At 36.4% G+C, this 17,046-nt stretch overlaps 1 protein-coding gene across 1 annotated transcript in view; it reads right to left on the bottom strand.

Moving 5' to 3' along the window:
* Nucleotides 1-17,046, bottom strand: part of KCND2 (potassium voltage-gated channel subfamily D member 2) — a 480,490-nt gene that overhangs the window by 105,435 nt on the left and 358,009 nt on the right. The gene's annotated exons all lie outside the window — the stretch shown is intronic.

The raw sequence follows: 17,046 nt of genomic DNA, 5'->3' as shown, positions 1-17,046 counted from the left end.
TTCCTCTGTGCACGCTTTCACGCCACCAAGACATTTTGTTAAGACTCCTCGTCTTAACAGTATTATTATGTGGGCAAAACTTCAGATATGAAGGGAACTCTATTTCTTCATAGTGAAAAAAAAATGCAGCTTCATTTAGCAAGAAGGAGAATATTAGCAAACACAGAAAAAATCCTAGTTAATCACAAATTTTAACCACTATCTAGCTGACATGTGCCTGCTGTGCTAATTGCTTCATTACTTAATTATGCAAAAAATAATAACATCCACAGCAAACATAGTCCATGAAGCATTATTAAAATACAAAGAAACATGCTCTAGACGCTTTAGTGCAAACATAAATATTTTATAATAAGGAAGAGTGCTTATTATCTAACAGTAATATGAAATTTTCAGCTAACGTAAGTTCTTCCTCTCAATAAGCCTGAAATACTCTTATGCATTATGACTTCTGCTATCTGTGGTTATGATTTTGGATCTTTCTCTGACTCCAATTCACAAAATAAGATTTTTTTTAAAGATGTTGTTATATATCATTCTCCAGCACCTAATTTTCTGCTCCCTATGTATTTGTTAAGTAAAAGAATAAATGAATACGCAAGTATATCAATCAGTGAAGAATAAACCAATCAATCAAGAGAATAGCTCTGAAATTAGAGTGGAAGCCCAGGAAACAGTTACTCAGACACAGGATAGTAGCTTCTAGAGCAGGAAGGCCACAGCTGTGTTTTAGAGTTTAGCAATAGCATCCCTGGTCCAGGGATTGATTTAAAACAAACAAACAAACAAAAAAAAAACAAACAAAAATAAAACACAAACCTACCCCTAAACAAGCAAATTAATACTATCATGTGAAGTCTTCTTATTTCGTTGTTTTAAATGTTTTTGAAGTTCTTTAAGAATTTTTCCTGAACAGTTTAAAACTCATCCAAGAAATTTGGTTCCATTATTTTCCTACTTTTCCCCTCAAGCTCAAAAACAATATTTTGTCCCTGCAATTATCCTTAGTGTATGTAGCTCTTACATTTGGATGGTTTAAAAATTCAAAGATACACTTGGGGATCAAATATTTGCAATTGGTGAAGGCATTCCAAGGAAAGGTTTTTATGACCCTGAATATAATTTTTTTAGAAAAAGATTATCACGTATCAAAAGATGGAAGCATTCCTGGAATAAATATATGTGCTCCAAAAAAAATAAAAAATAAAAAATAAATAAAATATATGTGCTCCAGGGAGTCTGTTCTGAAACAAGTAACAAATATTTCATCTGGTGATCTCTGTTGTATTTTCAATCTTTCACATTTTAGCAAACAAATCTCAGTCCTTCCCTCGTCACTACTAATATTTGTGTTCTTATGATGCTCTCAGCATTTTACCGGGTCTCCAAGTAGAGAAAAGGAAGTAAGGTATTGTCCCTGCTCTCAAACTTTACATGAAACACTAATACACTTGACAAGTTCCAGTATAAACCACAGCCAATGTTTGGTCCTGCCAAGAGGTCTCAAGACGAAATAGACCGATTCCCATCCCAGTCAACTGAATGGTTAGTACCGTTAGTTTGTTCATTCGTTTACCTATTACATCAGGCAATTTTTGAACATCTATATATGTACAATGACCTGCTCTAGGCTCTAGGGTGATGACAGCTGTGAACAAGCCAGACAAGCTTGTAAAATAAGAAACTGAAGTGTCATGACTATTTTCAGAAGGAAAGTGAGAAGTGTTAGAGTCTCCCTACCAGGGGCATCTAACTTGGTGAGAGGAACTGGGAAAGGTCTTACTTAGGAAGTGGTGTCGACAAGTGGATTTGGAGGATCGACAGGAACCATCCCAGTGAGGAAGGGGTAACAGTATTCCAGAAAAAGGGAGCAGCTAAGGTGGCCGAGATGTGATATGAGGTAGTTCTGCTCAACTCCAAAATTGCTCATGTCTCGTCCCGTGATGTAGGAGAAGAGCCTGAGGTAAGGATGGATTAGGCCGTAGGCAGAGCCAGGCGGGGTCTCATCATGACTTTGGACATCACCTTAAGGCTAGTGAGAAGTGACTACAGGGTGTTAGGTGAGGAGGTAACATTTTGTCACTTTTGTACTTGAAAATTTTTACTTTGGCCACAGCGCGGAGAATACAAAGGTGGCGGACAAGAGAAAACGTGAAGGGTTTCCTAGGAGTTACTGCCACTGCCAGGGGAGAGGGGACACTGGCAGCAGCTGAGCTGAGAAATGGGTGACTCTGAGAGCTAGCTGGGGCACAATCTACAGACTTGTTCATGGCCAGGATGTGACAGGTGAGTTGAGGGAGGCCACGAGTATAACACCCAGGTGTCTGGGTTGAATACCAAGCATATGATGGTACCAACTCCTGTACTAGGGAACACGGTGAATGGAGGAGCTAGTGCTGGTCTTACCGAATAGGGTAAGTGTTTGAAACATATGTAGAGAGATGAAGGGAAGCAATCTGTGGAGTTGTCATACCATCCAATCCCGGGATAGAATTTTAGTGTGTTTGCTGCACGTGTTCCGACTTAACACTATAAAGAAAATTTTGATGTAAGAAGGTATTATGTTAAGTATTGTTATTCAGTTAATATTGGTTGCTTGTTAAATATCCCCATTTTATGAATAAAGCAACCAAAGCTCAGAGAATGGAGAGGTGTTTTTGCTCAAGGTTGGAATACAAGCCTAGACTCTGTAGCTTCAAATTTTATAGACTATCCATGAGATCAATATTACACTGTCTAAAATGAGAAGATTTTACAAACGTCAATGACCGTGGTGATATTAGAGTCCTTCAAAAGCTGACTTTATCTTTATGACCAGATCTTTCATGCATTTAACAAAATTTGTTTTCCTTACACTCAGATAGCTTCAAAATACTTGCAAGATGCTCAAATTTGAAATCCTTGCTATTTTATCTGATTTAAAATGATGTATTCTCTACGTGACATAGGTCAGCCTTCTATGTTTACTTAACCAAAATGCAAATGTCGCTATTTTGTAAGAAACTACAAATTTTTCTCATTTCGTGCCATGTGACGAATTCAGAGAATCGAAATGGTTGAGAACGTGGGCTATGAAAATGAATTCGCCGAGTTCTAACGTTGGGTCCACAGTCTGCAAGTCATTTTGATAAATCACCTAAACTTGTTTAACTCCAGTTTCCTCATCTGTAAAATAGGAAACAATAACACTCATGAGGGTTTTCTTTCTTTGTTTGTTTTTAGGGAGAATTGAATGATAAGCAAGTGCTTAATTTGGCCCTCATTACAGTCTGGATGGGTCGGCATCGCCATAGGAAACAGCACGTCCTTTTCTTCCAAACGCATTGCTCTTTCTTGACCATCCATCACATGCCAGCATTAGGCTTGTTTTCTCTCTCTCTAATTCCATTGTAGATTCAGGCTGTGCCTCACCATCGTGGTCCGCATTTGAAAAGTGATTTTCTCTGCATTGATAAATAGCTACCCTGAATGGGCTAATCTCTTTGGACCAACCTGCCAAGTTTGCCCTAATGGAAACTTTATAACCAGCAGCAGTGTCCTTCTTTAAGCAGTTCTCATGAAACCGCAACCAGTTACAAGAGCAACTGTGAACAAATAGGCAATTAATTTAAAACGAAAGACAGACACCCTTAACCCTACCTCCTCTCAATTCCTCTTTCCTCTGAGAAGGAAGAGAGATGTTTCTCTCAATAGTTGAAATGACAATAAATCAAGGTTGTGTTTGGGTGATTTACAATGAATAATAAAGCCTACCACTGTGGTGTTACCAACGGAATTATTTTTCTTGTAGTGTGACTGACAGTGTAATAAGAATTGTTGCAGATTTTACTTTATTCAAATTCAATTAGCCAAGATACAGTACATCATTTGTTTCTGATGTGGCGTTCAATAATTTATCAGTTGTGTATAACACTCGTGCTCATCACATCACGTGCCCTCCTTCCTGCCCGTCACCCAGTGACCCCCATCCCCCTGCCTCCCCTCCAGCGACCTTCAGTTTGCTCCCTAGAGTTAACAGTCTCTCATGGTTTGTCTCCCTCTCTGATGACTTCCCATTCGGTTTCCCCCCTTCCCCCATGATCCGCACTGTGTCTTATATTCCACATAGGAGTGAAACCATGATAATCGTTTTTATCTGATTGACTTATTTCTTTTTAAAATTTATTTTATTTTTATTTTTTTAAATTTTTTTGTGATTGACTTATTTCGCTCAGCATAATACCCTCCAGCTCCATGTGTGGATGTAAATGGAAGTGTTCATCCTTTCTGATGGCTCAGTAATATTCCAGTGTGTGTATCTCCGTATATCTCCATCTCCATCTGTCTATATCTAAAACATCCTCTTTATCCCTTCATTGTCGATGGACATCTCCGCTCTTTCCCCAGTTTGGCTCCTGCGGACACTGCTGCCGCAGGTTTTAAAGTCTCTCCTTACGCCAAGACTGGGGATTCCACCCTCATCAGACTCTAGGTGTCTCTTTGCAAATGGGCTGCGGACAGCCAGGTGGATGTTGGCCTCTCCAACACGGAGTCCTCAGTTCGAAGACCACCTCCACAGAGCAGAGCGAGGCGTAACCCCGGCTCTTCACTCTGCGGCCTGGGGCCACGCTGCCTCACTCTCCACGCCCATTTCCTCACCTGTGAAATCCTAAACAACACCTCGTGACGTTTTAAGGCTGTAGTGGGTTGAGCTATGCCGTGTGTACATTATTTGGTATAAATCACAGTTATTATTTAGTAAAATCGCACGCATGAAATAAAACAAACATAGTCCAGGATATGTTTCCTGGTCTTGTAAAGAAAAGGAAGGACCTTCATATGTCGGTAGTAAAAGGCATATTCTGAGTGTTCTTCACACACTCACACATGGCAAAGAATCCCAGAGAGCGCCCTTCTCTTTTTTGTACGTTGTGTACCACACGTCTCCAAAGAAAGGACCAACTGCCATTTATAGGTTGTTGTCTCTGGCTTTAAAATTTCTTTTCTTTTGACTACTTTCAAGTTCTTAGATGCAAGGTGTATACAAATGCAAGACGGAATTATTTATTTTCTGGAAGTATGCCCTTGTTTTCCAATGTTCAGCATGTGTGCATATGTGTGCTGAAATTGTGTCCTAATGATAGCAAATTGCAGAATTATGAGATATTTTGTACCACTTTTTTTCTTTTTTTAAGAAATAGAAAACTGAAAGACTTTAATAGCAGGTGCTGTATTATGAATACAATTTACTGGAATTGCTCTTCTCTAATCATACAGGAACCATGTTATGTCCTCGAAAGGTTATAAAAATATATAGAAATCCATTTATTCCCCCAAGAAAATTGGGGTCTCAGTTAGAGTAATGACACAAACCTGAAATTGAGCTGGGAGCCCTGACATCATGAATCGAGACAGTGTCCTAATTATTTCATTTTGTGAAGCCACAACATACTGAATACATGAATAAAATGAGGACAGTGCTTACCACATAAGGATACTAATCATTTTAATCTTCCTCTGTTATTCCCTAGTAAGAATTTCTCAAACTAGAGTTTGTATATTTGTATAATGAAGAGTTTAACGTTCCCATTTCTAGGCTAAATTGAGAATAATGAACTACTTGTACTTGATACTCTTAATACTGATGAAATAAATCATGCATATATATAAAGTCACTTTTCCATAGTTTCTATTTATTTTTTTTAAAATTTATTTTATTTATTCATGAGAGACACAGAGAGATTGGCAGAGACACAGGCAGAGGGAGAAGCAGGCTCCCCGTGAGGTGCCTGGGACTCGATCCCGGGACCCCAGGATCACGACTGGAGCCAAAGGCAGACGCTCAGCCGCTGAGCCACCCGGGCATCCCCAAAGTTTCTATTTATGGAAATAAAAGCCAATCTATGCGATGTAGTATGTAGTAGTCCAAACAATAGTCATTCCTTTCCTATATTGTTCAACATTCTAACTCCATAAACTAGTAAAATATGCTTAGAAGGCACTACATCAAGTAAAATATGCAGTTTTATTTCCTGCCAGAGAAACATTCTAATGTTGATGTCTCTGCTTATCCTCCTACATATAAAAGCTTGCATTTTTAATGTTGCCTTTTACATTGTCTTTACATTGTTTAACCGTTTTACATTATTTTAAGCAAAGTAGTTGAGTTTTAATAACTTTAGGCACTAGTTGTGATTTTTCAAAAATCACTGGGCCTCAAATGGAAATGCTGTGTCTGTCTGATCCTGGGCTACTTTACACGGTAGGTTCATTTTTAAATTTTGAGACAAATACAGCAGCATCTCAGGAAAAAAAAGTCAGATAGGTAATGACTCAGTAGATAAAGATTGCAAGACTATCATTTAAACTTGCAAAAGCAGTGTTTTATGAAACCCTATGTTTCATTTAATGCCATCGGAATGAAAAAAAGGATCAAAATATTACCCTGATAAAATTTCCCGACATTTCTCAAGATAATAGGTATTCATTTCCTTTTCTATCAATATCTTGGGAAGCATTTGTAGAAACACATCTAATCTCTTAAACTGCGGTTCCTTAAGGCTGACGTGATCACGAAACCAAAGATTCTCTAATTTACAGATTTACTTAGCAGATGTAGTTAGCGCCGCTCTCCTAACATTAGCGGGCACATACACCTCATTTCAATTTCCTCCTTAAAATGTTGTTGTGGGGGGGATCCCTGGGTGGCGCAGCGGTTTGGCGCCTGCCTTTGGCCCAGGGCGTGATCCTGGAGACCCGGGATCGAGTCCCCTGTCGGGCTCCCTGCATGGAGCCTGCTTCTCCCCCCTCCAGTGTCTCTGCCCCCCCCCCCCGTCTCTCTCTCTCTCTATCATAAATAAACAAATAAATCTATAAAAAAAATCTTCAAAAAAATGTTGTTGTGGTCCGCTCCTGGCAGGAATGATTTCTACATTAGCACGACGATGACGAACGAAAAGGCAAAACCTAACTCGGACGCTTTAAACCCCGGAAAACCATACGGCACAGCGCACGTCAGAGTCCACGGCTCCTAGGGGCGGGGCCACAGTGAGGGCTTCGGGCCTGGGAATTCCCCAAGGTGCGGGGGGTCTCGTCCGGGTGTCGGGGTGGTGGTGGTGGGGGGGGTTGACGCTGTTTTCTGTTTTCTATGAAAACACAGAAATACAGAAACAATATTCCCGAGTTGCGATGGACCAGAAAGACCTGGGCCTTCGGTCCTCGCCACGCGGGCTGGAAGGCCGGACCCGGGGCGGCCGCGGATACTCCGACCCGTGGGACCACGGCCGCTGCCACTTCCCCGGGTACTTCGGGGTCTTCCCGCACCTGGAGGGCCCCGCGAGCGTCTCCGTGACCGAGGTCAGGCCGCCGGCCGCCGCCTCACCCTCACCCTCACCCTCACCCTCACCCTCACCGACGAGCCGGAAGGCCCCGGCCCGCCTGCGGTTCTGCCTCAGGGTCGGGGCCTGGTCGGGGCCTGGTCGGGGTCAGGGCAGGTCAGGTCAGGGGCAGGGCGGGGGCAGGGCGGGGGCAGGCGGGGGCATATTTATATACGTGTGTGTCTATATATTTATGTGTATATATATACGTGTGTGTCTATATATTTATATACATGTGCGTGTCTATATTTATATATGTATATATATTTATATACATGTGCGTGTCTATATATATTTATATATATTTATACATGTGATGTATATATATTTATATATATTTATACATGTGATGTATATATATTTATATACATGTGCGTGTCTATATATATTGATGTGTGTGTGTCTATATATTTATGTGTATATATATACGTGTGTGTCTATATATATTGATGTGTGTGTGTCTATATATATTTATATACATGTGCGTGTCTATATATATTGATGTGTGTGTGTCTATATATATATTTATACGTGTGCATGTCTATATATTTATATACATGTGCGTGTCTATATATATTTATATACGTGTGTATATATTTATATACGTGTGTATATATTTATATATGTATGTATATATTTATATACGTGTGTATATATTTATATATGTATGTATATATTTATATACGTGTGTATATATTTATATATATGTGTGTGTATATATATTTATATACGTGTGTATATATTTATACATGTGATGTATATATATTTATATATGTATATATATTTATATACATGTGCGTGTCTATATTTATATACGTGTGTATATATTTATATATATTTATACATGTGATGTATATATATTTATATACATGTGCGTGTCTATATATATTTATATACATGTGCGTGTCTATATATATTGATGTGTGTGTGTCTATATATTTATATACGTGTGTGTCTATATATTTATGTGTGTGCGTGTCTATATTTATATACGTGTGTGTCTATATATATTTATACGTGTGCATGTCTATATATTTATGTGTATATATATACGTGTGTGTCTATATATATTGATGTGTGTGTGTCTATATATATATTTATACGTGTGCATGTCTATATATTTATATACGTGTGTGTCTATATATTTATATACGTGTGTGTCTATATATATTTATATATATTTATACGTGTGCATGTCTATATATTTATATACATGTGCGTGTCTATATTTATATACGTGTGTATATATTTATATACATGTGCGTGTCTATATATATTGATGTGTGTGTGTCTATATATTTATATACATGTGCGTGTCTATATTTATATATGTGTGTCTATATATTTATATATGTATGTATATATTTATATACATGTGCGTGTCTATATATATTTATATACGTGTGTGTCTATATATTTATATACGTGTGTGTCTATATATTTATATACATGTGCGTGTCTATATATATTGATGTGTGTGTGTCTATATATATATTTATACGTGTGCATGTCTATATATTTATATATGTATGTATATATTTATATACATGTGCGTGTCTATATATATTTATATATGTATGTATATATTTATATACATGTGCGTGTCTATATTTATATACGTGTGTATATATTTATATACATGTGCGTGTCTATATTTATATATGTATGTATATATTTATATATATTTATACATGTGATGTATATATATTTATATACATGTGCGTGTCTATATATATTTATATACATGTGCGTGTCTATATATATTTATACATGTGATGTATATATATTTATATACATGTGCGTGTCTATATTTATATACGTGTGTGTCTATATATATATTTATACATGTGATGTATATATATTTATATATATTTATACATGTGATGTATATATATTTATATATGTATGTATATATTTATATACATGTGCGTGTCTATATATATTTATATACATGTGCGTGTCTATATATATTGATGTGTGTGTGTCTATATATTTATGTGTGTGCGTGTCTATATATATTTATACGTGTGCATGTCTATATATTTATGTGTGTGCGTGTCTATATATATTGATGTGTGTGTGTCTATATATTTATATACATGTGCGTGTCTATATTTATATACGTGTGTGTCTATATATTTATATACATGTGCGTGTCTATATTTATATACGTGTGTGTCTATATATATATTTATACATGTGATGTATATATATTTATATATGTATATATATTTATATACATGTGCGTGTCTATATATTTATGTGTGTGCGTGTCTATATATTTATATACATGTGCGTGTCTATATTTATATACGTGTGTATATATTTATATACATGTGCGTGTCTATATTTATATACGTGTGTATATATTTATATACGTGTGTGTCTATATATTTATATACGTGTGTGTCTATATATTTATGTGTGTGCGTGTCTATATATATTGATGTGTGTGTGTCTATATATTTATGTGTGTGCGTGTCTATATTTATATACGTGTGTGTCTATATATTTATGTGTGTGCGTGTCTATATATTTATGTGTGTGCGTGTCTATATTTATATACGTGTGTATATATTTATATATGTATATATATTTATATACGTGTGTGTCTATATATATATTTATACGTGTGCATGTCTATATATTTATATACATGTGCGTGTCTATATTTATATACGTGTGTGTCTATATATTTATGTGTGTGCGTGTCTATATTTATATACGTGTGTATATATTTATATACATGTGCGTGTCTATATTTATATACGTGTGTATATATTTATATATGTGTGTCTATATATATTTATATATGTGTGTCTATATATTTATATACGTGTGTGTCTATATATTTATGTGTGTGCGTGTCTATATATATTTATACGTGTGCATGTCTATATATTTATGTGTGTGCGTGTCTATATATTTATATACATGTGCGTGTCTATATTTATATACGTGTGTGTCTATATATTTATGTGTGTGCGTGTCTATATTTATATACGTGTGTGTCTATATATATTTATACGTGTGCATGTCTATATATTTATGTGTGTGCGTGTCTATATATATTTATACGTGTGCATGTCTATATATTTATGTGTGTGCGTGTCTATATATATTTATACGTGTGCATGTCTATATATTTATGTGTGTGCGTGTCTATATTTATATACGTGTGCGTGTCTATATATATTTATACGTGTGCATGTCTATATATTTATGTGTGTGCGTGTCTATATTTATATACGTGTGCGTGTCTATATTTATATACGTGTGTATATATTTATATACATGTGCGTGTCTATATATATTGATGTGTGTGTGTCTATATATTTATATACATGTGCGTGTCTATATTTATATACGTGTGTGTCTATATATTTATATACATGTGCGTGTCTATATATTTATATACATGTGCGTGTCTATATATATTTATATATATTTATACATGTGATGTATATATATTTATATACATGTGCGTGTCTATATTTATATACGTGTGTGTCTATATATTTATGTGTGTGCGTGTCTATATATTTATATACGTGTGTGTCTATATATATTGATGTGTGTGTGTCTATATATTTATGTGTGTGTGTGTCTATATATATTTGTGTGTCTATATATATTTGTGTGTCTATATATATTTATACACGCAATACGGCGTAACGTGTGTCTATATATATTCATACGTGTGCTTGTCTATATATTTATATACCTGTGCGTGTCTATATATATTTGTGTGTCTATATATATTTATATATGTGTGTCTATACATTTATATGTGTGTGTATATATATGTGTGTATATATATTTATATACATGTGCGTGTCTATATTTATATACGTGTGTATATATTTATATACGTGTGTATATATTTATATGTGTGTGTGTATATATTTATATATATGTGTGTGTATATATTTATATATGTATGTATATATTTATATATGTGTGTTGTGTCTATTTATGTGTGTGTGTGTCTACATATATATTTATGTGTATATATATACGTGTGTCTATATATTTATATACGTGTGTGTCTATATATATATACGTGTGTATATATTTAACATGATGATGTATATATATTTATATACATGTGCGTGTCTATATATAAATTTATGTGTGCGTGTCTACATATATATTTTTTTAATTTTTTTTTTTATTTATGATATATATAGAGAGAGAGGCAGAGACACAGGCAGAGGGAGAAGCAGGCTCCATGTGCCAGGAGCCTGATGTGGGATTCGATCCCGGGTCTCCAGGATCTCGCCCTGGGCCAAAGGCAGGCGCCAAACCGCTGCGCCACCCAGGGATCCCTGTCTACGTATATATTTATGTGTGTGCGTGTCTATATATATGTGTGCGTGTCTATATATACGTGTGCATGTCTATATATATATTTATACGTGTGCATGTCTATATATTTATATACGTGTGCGTGTCTATATATTTATGTGTGTGCGTGTCTATATATATTGATGTGTGTGTGTCTATATATATTTTTGTGTGTGTCTCTCTCTATATTTATATATGTGTGTCTATATATTTATATGTGTGTGTATATATTTATATGTGTGTATATATATTTATAGACATGTGTGTCTATATATATTTATATATGTGTGTATATATGTGTGTGTATGTATATTTATATATGTATGTATATATTATACATGTGTATATATTTATATATATTTATACATGTGTATATGTATATTTATATATGTATATATATTTATATATCTGTGTATATGTATTTATATGTGTGTGTATATATATTTATATATGTGTGCGTGTATATATAAAAACATATATATATGTTTTTTTAACAAAAGAAAACACAGTATATTTATCTTTTCAGTTCTTCCAAAATTGAAAATATCAAGTCCTACTGCTAAGGAGAAAGAAACACACGAACAAATAAAATCCAAGACCCCTCCCCCCCCTTAAAGTCACAGAACACGGAGGGAACTGCAGCGGGACAGGTGGGGGCAGAGAACCAGGAGGGGAGGACGGCGAGATAAACTCCCCAAATACTTAAAAGCTGTTCAACGGAAACTGTGATAAATACAGGACAATGCAAGACAAGTAAAAATAAGGAGCAGCAGTGACGAGAGGCTACACACACACACACACACACACACACACATGCTGTGGTATTTCCTCAGTGCCAAGGCTTCCTGGAACCAGCCTGTGCAATTTTCATGTCAAACTTCCTGGGTCAACTTACTTTTTTTTCCCCCCTTAATTTCTCAGGTTACTAATTATTACACATTAATTGAAGTCTTAACTTTGGGCTCTTTAAGGCCTCCCTAGCGAAGGTGATAAAAACGGCAACTTTGGTGTGTCTGCAAATAATTAGATGCTTCCCTCAGTTACTTGTAACACATTAACTTGTGGTTTTTATTTTTATTTATTTATGTATTTGTTTTTTAAAGATTTTATTTATTTATTCATGAGAGATACACAGAGGGAGAGAGAGAGAGAGAGGCAGAGACCCAGGCAGAGGCAGAAGCAGGCTCCATGCGGGGAGCCCGACGTGGGACTCGATCCTGGGTCTCCAGGATCAGGCCTTGGGCCAAAGGCGGCATTAAACCACTGAGCCACCTGGGCTGCCCTAAATGTCATTTTTAATATTGTGCGTGATCTGTCATAAATGCGTCTGCACAGTGGCTACATTCAATTCCTTAGGCATGAAGATCTTTGATTAGACCACATGGGTGATACCACAGTCTTCCCACTTTCGGCCGTGGAATGATTCAAAACATCACTTGAATTCAATAGAAGGACAATCCCCCTGAAAGTAGGGCACTGTGGTGTGTTCCTCTGCCTTCCTCCTCAGCCTCGAGAACCTCCCTTGAAGGGTAGGAGCCGTCTTCTCGGGGCCCCCGGACAAGCACAGTGCTGGACACTGCAGGTGCTTAAGGACAGTTTGCGGAAAACGTGAACTCGATTCCAGTTCTGCCCAGGTTCCCGCAGTGCTGAGTACTCACTTGAACTTAGACTGCAATATAAGGGCCTTGTGTCGTCTGATGCAGATCGTCCTGGGCACAAATTGGAGTCAATGGTGACCAACTCTAGATAAAACATTCCCCAAACTCAAGGAGACGGAAACTTCGTCGGGGGCGCATCACAGCACTGGAGGGGAACACAGGGAGCGTGAGCAAGCACGCGGGGGGTTTTCTTCGGGAGGTTTTTGTAAGGGCGTATTTCTTTAGTGCACTACACTTGGAGCAAATTTACTGTGAGCTTCATTGAACTTCCAAACAACATTATGAGTTACACAGGACAGAAACCAAAATCTCTTCCTCTTGAAAACAGGAAGAAAATTTTACCAACAGAAGGGCGGTGATTTGCCCAAACAAACCAGCTTTCAAATCTTGAATACAGGTGCATCTTAATGTGGAGTGCAGGCTTCTTTAACATTTATTTTCAAATAAGTTCCAGTATTCCGGAAGAAATTAGGGCCATTAATTACGGACAGATTTAAGCATGTGCCAAATTTTTGGTTACTGTTGGTGGAATCAAACAGTGTTGACTGATGATGGACTTCTACCAAAGCCACCCATCCGCGACTCTATGCAAAACTCGTTAACCTTGGGAATCACCTTGGTTAGTGCCACCTAACTATGATTGCTTTTTAACTCACATTTCCTTAGAACTATATACACTAATATACACAATGATAATTGGCATTTACTTTTATGAATCCGTATTATGTCTCAAAATGATTTTGTGATACTTGAAAGAAGAGGCCATGCCCTGTCTTTGATGTATTCTCTGCTATAATGCTTAATAACAAAATGGGTTTCCAATAAATTTTTTATTATATATCTAGAATAGTAACTTACTCTTCTTAGAGTCCAGTTTTCTATGCAGAAACCAAAATGGATTAGGCAAATTTATAAACTATTTATTTATGAAGCAATAAAAAAGAAAATGCAAGAAAAGTAAATGATTAAATATTCATGCGGACCACACATTCTTAATAGTGATATTAAACCAAAAATAAAAGCTATAAGGAGTATAAACATTGTTAGAATAATTGAAAACAGGATCCTGTTTAGACTGTAAAATGTTGCAAAATTTAGAGCAACCTTACTGACATATTTAAAATTACATTCTCCCAAAGCAACTTTATAAAAATAATTTATTTTTTAAGATTTTATTTATTTATTCATGAGAGACACGGAGAGAGAGGCACAGACACAGGCAGAGGGAGAAGCAGGCTCCCTGTGGGGGGGTCCGATGTGGGACTCGATCCCAGGACCCTGGGGTCACGCCCTGGGCCGAAGGCAGGCGCTAAACCGCTGAGCCACCCAGGGATCCCCTATAATTAAAACTTCTCCTTTTTTTGGGACACCTGGGGGGCTCAGTGGTAGAGCGTTGGCCTTTGGCTCAGGTCGTGACCCTGGAGACCTGGGATCGAGTCCCACATCGGGCTCCCTGCATGGAGCCTGCTTCTCCCTCTGCCTGGGTCTCTGCCTCTCTCTGGGTCTCTCATGAATAAATAAACACAATATTTAAGAAACAAACAATTTTTTCAATTTGCAGAGCTAGGACAAAATATTGATGATTTTATAATCAGTGAGAGTAAACTGTAAAAGCGGAATCACCAATGAATCCATAAATTTTTGCCTGAAACCATGATTCTCTCAACTTTCTCCTAAGAAAGTTATTCTCCTGAATTTTTTCAGTCAGGTTTCACAGTTTGAAGAACTTACATATGCTTCTGAATATGCTTTATTACGATGATCTTTGAATTTCTTCATGAATCCTATCGAGTCTTCCACAGGTAAAATAAAATTTTCTACCTCACATACAGTTTGAATTAACGGGCCTTACCTTAGGACATTTCTTTTGGAATTAAATAAATTACTTTATCTCAGTTTAGAAAAGGGAGGGAAAAGAAGTAATCAGCTGAAATATCGATATTGCATATGGAACACTGCAACGTAAGTATGAAACCTATAATAAAGGTCTAAACCATATTCCTATTTTATGTTTGAATTACAGTTAAAATTATGTGATAGTAGATAATATTTTTGCAGAGCCTAGAGAAAAATCCAGAGATGTGAAAATTGGAATGGAAACTACGCAATGTCTTTAATGAGATCATTACATTTTTCTGTTAATGGCAGTTGCCTTGCCTTGCTATTTTACTGTGTTTTTTTATTTTTTTCTGCCAATTACTACTCTGCTTCATTGGTTCTAAGTGATACAATACACTAAATCACTTGATCTTAGACATCACTTATGAGGGCTACTCTTCGGTTAATTTTATGGCAGCTGTCGACTATAGTTAGATGTTAATACCATACGAGATGGGATAACTCTCATTCTATTCTCCCCCCCGGAAATGAATCACATAATAGGCAAAATTGCAATTAGATGCTTTCAGATATACATTAGTGAGTGATTTTCTCAGCTGTGAACTTCATAAATTTGATCAAAACTTGTGTTGATTCTTTTACAATATAATCAAAATTGCTTTCTAAAAACATGACTGTTGACTCCTTCTATCATTAAATATATTATTAGACAATGTCATACCCTTTTTATATTTTAATCTTTTTGGAAAAATATCTGGCCTATTTCTCGCCTCATGGGTTATTAATACTTTCATGCATTAACTGTTTCATAGCAATATTATAAATATGAGAAAATAATGACAAGTGTGCTAGATGTGAGTCTCCCAGTAGAATGCAGGAAGTTACTCTTGAATTGTTGGTTTTTTTTTTTTTTCCCTGGTGGTAAAGTTGTTGGAGATCTTAAAAGTCTGGAGATGCTCAAATTCAGAAAAGCTGCACCATAATTAATGTGTTCTATTGGTAGAAGAATCCATGAAACAAATTTATCTTGAGACCAAAATATCCCCCTGTCTAATTGCTTTCAGGCTTAGTTAGGATATGACTTGACATAGCAACGGGAATGATATGTAAGTTTGTTTTGTATTTGATGTCAAATTAAAATCTTGGAAGCTTAATCAAATATACGGTTAGAAGCTAAAGTTAAGAGCTTATTGAATCTCCCGCATTCTCTTCACTATCAATCATTTTACGTACCACCACCCAGAATAACTTTTCTAAAAACATAGTGATCACTTCTCAGATTGCTCAAAAATTCTCCACTTGTTCATTGCTCGTTAGACAAACATATGTGTCAATCAATAGTTTCCAACTTACTTTCAACCTCACTTAAATCCGAGGCTTTGGGCACAACTCAGTTGTTCAAATCCCCCCAACATTCCTTGTGCTTCACTCCTCCCACAATGTGCCTCATGTCCTACAAGTTCAGGATTGCTTGTCGTCCACTGTGACCATTCAGGTTTTCGTAATTCTTTGGGACCCGAGTGAATTCTCATCTGCTCCATAAAGTTGTCTGTAGCCCCTTCCTCTGAACATCATTAAAAAAGATTGTTTTTTTTTTTGTAATTAATTTGACCATCCACATCATGTATTTCATGTTACCTTTTAAATTCAAGAAATATTGTTGAATGTCTTCCACATGCAAGACAACGTAGACGTGCTGGAGGGCCTTGGTCAGAGGAGCCAGACCTCCTAGGCAGGACAGACTCACTATGGTAACGAGATCCCTCGGCAATCCAACGAGAGAAGCACTGCTCTGGGGGACACACACACGAGCAAATCACAATACCTGACCTCATACAGTTTACTAA

Source organism: Vulpes lagopus, chromosome 13, assembly GCF_018345385.1.
Source record: "Vulpes lagopus strain Blue_001 chromosome 13, ASM1834538v1, whole genome shotgun sequence".
NCBI classification, from domain to species: Eukaryota; Metazoa; Chordata; class Mammalia; order Carnivora; family Canidae; genus Vulpes; species Vulpes lagopus.
Note: the sequence above shows the minus strand (reverse complement) of the source record. Positions and strands in the feature narration are given on the sequence as shown.